This window comes from Mustela nigripes, chromosome 1, assembly GCF_022355385.1.
Source record: "Mustela nigripes isolate SB6536 chromosome 1, MUSNIG.SB6536, whole genome shotgun sequence".
Taxonomy (NCBI): domain Eukaryota; kingdom Metazoa; phylum Chordata; class Mammalia; order Carnivora; family Mustelidae; genus Mustela; species Mustela nigripes.
Window position 1 is genome coordinate 173,704,036 of NC_081557.1, and position 6,097 is coordinate 173,710,132.

At 40.6% G+C, this 6,097-nt stretch overlaps 1 pseudogene; it reads left to right on the forward strand.

Moving 5' to 3' along the window:
• Positions 1-1,668: 1,668 nt before the first annotated feature.
• On the forward strand, positions 1,669-2,999 carry LOC132027791 (protein lin-9 homolog; annotated as a pseudogene).
• The last annotated feature ends 3,098 nt before the right edge of the window (positions 3,000-6,097 follow it).

Consider the following 6,097-nt stretch of genomic DNA (forward strand, 5'->3'; position numbering starts at 1 on the left):
TAGTTACACATTTTGATATATATCACAAAATTGTCCTCCAGAATACTTAAATCAAGTTATGCTTCTACTAGCAGTATGAGAGAGTAGCCAACACTATGTATTCTCAGGAGCTATGATTTAAATTGGCATTTATTCAGCATTACATCTGGAGAGATGTAAGTCCTGCATTACCTTCCCCATTCGTCATCATAGTCATACTTCAGGGAAAACAATGTTGAGATAATAGCATGGCACCTCCTGGATGCCAATCAGAGTTCTCTTCCCATCAGTGTACATCTTTGGACTACCTTCACATTCTTGCATGAATGCAACTGAGCATATGAGATGTGTAATATTGTGATTTATGATAAATATGTATTTGATCTTCATCCCTGTTTCTGGCACAAAGTTCCTTTTAAGACCTTTGAAATTTCCTGAATGATAAGAGCTACACAGGTGTTGATATTCATAACAAACCCCTTTTAACCACACCTGAGTTTATATTAAGTCACCTGAGGTGACTTTTAGAAGGCACATCAGGATGAGGGCTGGTTGCCAGGGGAACCAACCATGTGATTAGAGGGTTGGAACTTTTAGTCATACCTCCAGATCTCTGGAGACAGGGGAGAAGAGCTGGGAAGTTGAATCACTTGCCAATGGTTGTTGATTTACTCAGTCATGACTGTGCAATAAAACCTCCATAAAAACCCAAAAGAACAGGGTTCAGAGAACTTCTGAATTAGTGAACAGGTGGGGCTTCTGAAAGAGTTGCACACCCAGAGAGCATGGAATCTCCATACCCCTTTTCATTTTTTTTTTAAAGATTTTATTTATTCATTGGAGAGACAGATCACAAGTAGGCAGGGAGGCAGGCAGAGAGAGAGGGGGAAGCAGGCTCCTCGCTGAGCAGAGAGCCCAATGCGGGGCTCGATCCCAGGACTCTGAGATCATGACCCGAGCCGAAGGCAGCGGCTTAACCCACTGAGCCACCCAGGCGCCCCTCCATACCCCTTTTCAGATACCTTGCCCCATGCATCTCTTCTACCCAGCTGTTCCTGAGTCATATCGTGTTATAACAAACTGGTTGTAGCAAGTTAAGTGCTTCTTTTATTTCTTTAGCCTCTCTATCAAGTTAATTGAACCCAAGGAAAGTATCATGGGAACCTCTGATCTACAGCTTGTCAGTCAGAAGCATAGGTGACAACCTGGAATTGCGACTGGCATCTGAAGGGTCAGAGAAGAGGGAGTCTTGTAGGACTGAGCTCTTAACCTGTGGTGTCTGATACTATCTCCAGGCAAATAGTATCAGAATCGAGTTAATTGCTTGGTAGTGTTGGAAAAAATATATACTGTATAGGATGTCTAGTTAGTATTACATAGAATCTATGGACAAAGCATTAGTATTTTAGTACAAATTTTACCAGGATATCTGATGTTAAATCCAAGTCACTTAACTTCCTAAAAGCATATAAGCATGTGCTTATTTTTATTATTTATTATTTATTACATATTTCATAAGTATTTATAATAAATAACATTATTTATTATTATTTATTACTTCTAGAATAAGCACTAGGGGTTAAAAGAAATTTTATTAGAAAAAAAATAAATGTTATTAGAATATACAATGTCATAGAATTATCATAGAATACACAATGAATGAATACATAGAATGTCATAGAATATACAATGGCCCCACTGAAATTGATGGCAACGACATCCTCATCAGATAAGAAAGCCTCACAATAGCTTGGTTTCCAATTACATAACCTACCCAAGCTTCACAAAGCACATAAATGGTGCATATATGAATGGTTCTACTCAAATATAGATAAGTACCTGTTTGAAGGCGATGATGACTTCTGTGTCTGTCAGGAGGAGTACTTGCCTAATTTAACAACATGAAAGTTAACAAGAATAGAAAAATCAGGCGAGTTATGGGAAAACCAAAGAGATGTTCTTGTGCATTTTTTGAGGAAGAGAGAGCAGCATTAAAACAGAAATGGCAGAAAATAAGACTCTCACAACAAACAAAAGTGCAGATGTTTCCCAGTTGGAAGATCTCCCAGATGAAATTCCTTTGCCCCTGATTATTGGAACCAAAGTTACAGCTTGATTATGTGGTGTTCATGACGGTCTCTTCACTGGACAAATAGTTGCTGTGGATACTTCTAATGCCACGTATAGAGTAACTTTTGATAGGGCAGGGCTTGGCACCCATGCCATCCCTGACTATGAAGTTCTTAGTAATGAGCCTCATGAGACAATGCAAGTTGCTGCCTTTGGACAAAAACAGGGACCTTCCTGATTCTTTATGACTCCACCACGGTTACATTATACTCCTCCTCTCCAGTCACCAATTATGGATGATGATCCTGTACTAGCAGTCACCTCCAACACTGAAATGTTAGTTGGTTTTCCAGTACAACTCCTTATCCAAGTGACCAAGTTGTCAAAAATTCTCATGATTAAAAAGGAACATATCAAAAAATTAAGAGCGATGAACACAGAAGCAGAAAAATTGAAATCCTATCCCATGCCCACCAGCACTGAATTTCAGCAGAGATATGCAACCATCCTTCTGGAGCTTGAGCAACTCAACAAGGACCTCAACAACATTTTGCATGAAGTGCAGCAATACTTCTCACACCAGGGTGGGCAGGCTGTGGACCAGCCCAGAGATAGGAGATGATGGTGTGAGGAGGAAGCCCAGGAGCTTGACTGGCAGCCAGCGCCTCCACTGGATGGCTCCGTGTTGAGAATGAAAATCTGACAGACTTAATCCGCAGCTCATTCCTGTTTTATTACAAATTAAGTGTCTGGCAGAACAAGGAGAGCTGAATTCCTTTGAGTTCAAATCACTTACAGATTCATTAAATGATATCAAGAATACAATAGATGCTTCTAATATCAGTTGCTTTCAGAATAATGTAGAAATCCATATTTCAAACATTCAGAACAGCCTGAACCAGATGGGAAGCCTGCAGGCCTTCACCACTAAGGACACCAACAGAGACTGAGAAACAGTCTTCCTGTTGCAGCCACACAGGACACTAGTGTTCCTTCACCTCAGCTTCCATCACCAAATGACCCACGTGCTGGAAAACAAGGGAACTGTGCATCTCCAGCAAAGACACAGGAACATACTGTCATGCTCCTTGAACCGCCACTGCTGACCGGCAATCTGTTTATTTTTCTTCCTGTGATTCAGCTTCAGTAGTATCACTTATGTTACATGATTATTGGCAAGTATTTTTCACCCAATACTGTCTAAAGGTAAGATGCTTTCACGGAAGTGTGCAGACCCTTTATCAGCGTGCATGAATTGAGTCAACAGGCACAGACAGCTGTTTCTTTGGCCAGTGCCCTCAGACAAGTACCTACTGTGGGGAGCTGTGGTCTGAGGGCTGCAGTGCCAGCGGATTAGCTGCCCCGGTCGCCCCGGCTCTGGAAGAGAGCACCCTCCAGAGGCAGGAAGTTACTTATGGAGGAAGCAACATAACAGCCATGGGAGATACATCCTAGACAAGTATGTGGGGTGGATACCTGAAGAGTGATGTGGCTCTAGAAATCATTTTAATAATCATAAATATTTTAATTTATCAAAATTTATAAAAGAAACTTTTTTGTTTGTTTGTTTGGCTGTTGAAAGAAAAGGAAGAAACAGGAGAAAAATATATTACTTGCAAGATGCTACGTTTCAGCAAGTGGATTTAGCCTGGCTTTTCCCATCAATTCAAGGCAAAAAGTGCTATTGTTATGAGACTCACTTAAAAAGACTGATAACACACTGTTTTCATATTTTTTTTATTTGTACAACTTTTCAAAGAACTGACGGAGAAAAAAAAGAATATACAATGTCAAATTCAGGTGAAATGTCTTTCTTTTTTTTTACTTTTTTAATTTTTTTATAAACATGCAATATATTATTAGCCCCAGGGGTACAGGTATGTGAATCACCAGGTTTACACACTTCACAGCACTCACCATAGCACATACCCTCCCCAATGTCCATAACCCCATCACCCTTTCCCTACACCCCTCTCTCCAGCCCCCCTCAGTTTGTTTTGTTACATTAAGAGTCTCTTATGGTTTGTTACCTCCCAATCCCATCTTGTTTCATTTATTCTTTTCCTACCCCCTCAAACCCTCTCCATTGCATCTCCACTTCCTCATATCAGGGAGATCATATGATAGTTGTCTTACTCCGACTGACTTATTTCACTAAGCATAATACCCTCTAGTTCCATCCACATTGCCGCAAATGGCAAGATTTCATTTCTTATGATGGCTGCATAGTATTCCATTGTATATATAGATATACAGATATATAGAGATATATCTATATATACCACATCTTCTTTATCCATTCATCTGTTGATGGACATCTAGGTTCTTTCCAGAGTTTGGCTATTGCGGACATTGCTGCTATAAACATTTGGGTGCACGTGCCCCTTCGGATCACTACGTTTGTATCTTTAGGGTCAATACCCAGTAGTACAATTGCTGGGTCTTAAGGTAGCTCTATTTTCAACTTTTTGAAGAACCTCCATGCTGTTTTCCAGAGTGGTTGCACCAGCTTGCATTCCCACCAACAGTGTAGGAGGGTTCCCCTTTCTCCGCATCCTCACCAGCATCTTGTCATTTCCTGACTTGTTAATTTTAGTCATTCTGACTGGTGTGAGGTGGTATTTCTTTGTGGGTTTGATTTGTATTTCCCTGATGCCGAGTGATACGGAGCACTTTTTCATGTATCTTTTGGCCATCTGTATGCCTTCTTTGCAGAAATGTCTGTTCATGTCCTCTGTCCAGTGAAATGTCTTTCTAAAAGCAATGTTTACAACCATCCAAAACAATTATGCAAGGGTTTGAAAAAGATTGTGTTCAGAATATAAGAGACTTAGTAGGGTCCTTCTGTTATTCCCCTAACCTGGCCAGACCACCTCCTGGATGCACATGGCCAAAAACTCACACACTTGAGTGAGGAAGTTTGAGCTGGGAAGCAATGTTCACTGAGAATACCCAGCCTAACATCTCCCGATTTGTTTTCTGTTTTGGGTGGGGTTTTCCAGAGAATGTGTTCTTTTCATTTTTCTCAATACATTATAATTTTATAAGAACTAGGATCAAAGGACTCATCTCAACCTATGCCCCATGGAACCATTATAGTGCTTGTACATACATTATGTCACTGAATACTCATAACATTTGAGTAGATATTATTATTCTGCTCATTTCACAAATGAGTAAACTAAACTTATGAAAGTAACCAACAAATTGTTGTTTCTGCCCTCAGGCTCAATTTCTCCCTGCTAGTGATGTTTAGCCTAGACTTTGTTTTGTAGCAAGTTTTTCTTGTTAATCCATGGAATGAAGGTAGTATGGACTCCACATTACTTTGGGGGGTGTCTGAGTGCCACAACATGGGTCATTCTGCTATCTTCTGGTCACAGAGAATGCTTCAGGGATAGAACGGAATAACTTCTTCCTCACTCTTGATCTTTCCCTTATGTTTTGAGGACATTCAAATATTGTAACCAGTCCTCTTTTCCCCTTCCCTCACTCCACCTAAGTAGAGATGCAGAGATTTATCGGATTGTTACAGTTGAGAAAAGAACACAGCGCATGCTCACCTCAACAACTTCAGGGATTCTCTGAAGAGACAGTTCTGTGAGAACATAGAATCTGCTTTGCTCCCACAGGGACAGGTTGAGTGAGCTCTTACAGTGGAAAAAAACAGCTGCTGGAAAGGTCTGGGCCACTCTACAATTGCCATGACCTGATAGTTAATCTGCAACACCTTCAAGTTCAGTTATCAAACCCATTTTACCATCGTACTAGAATAATCCTCTAAATTATCTTTCCCCACTAATAAGGATAATGTTTTATTTCTCTGCCTTATTAGGCCAAAGAGGTACATGGCCCAATAAGAGCTAATCCCCAAGCTAGGAGCAGGGAAATAGGGAAGAGGGAAACAACACTGCTCTTTCCCACTGGACTTGAACGGGGGAGGATATGAGCCTGTAAGTCTGTAAGAGGAAGGCAGCCCAAATCAAGAATAAAAGCCAGGTTCTGCTAACATCAGGTGAGTTCCTAAAATCGGTTACTCCTGAAGATC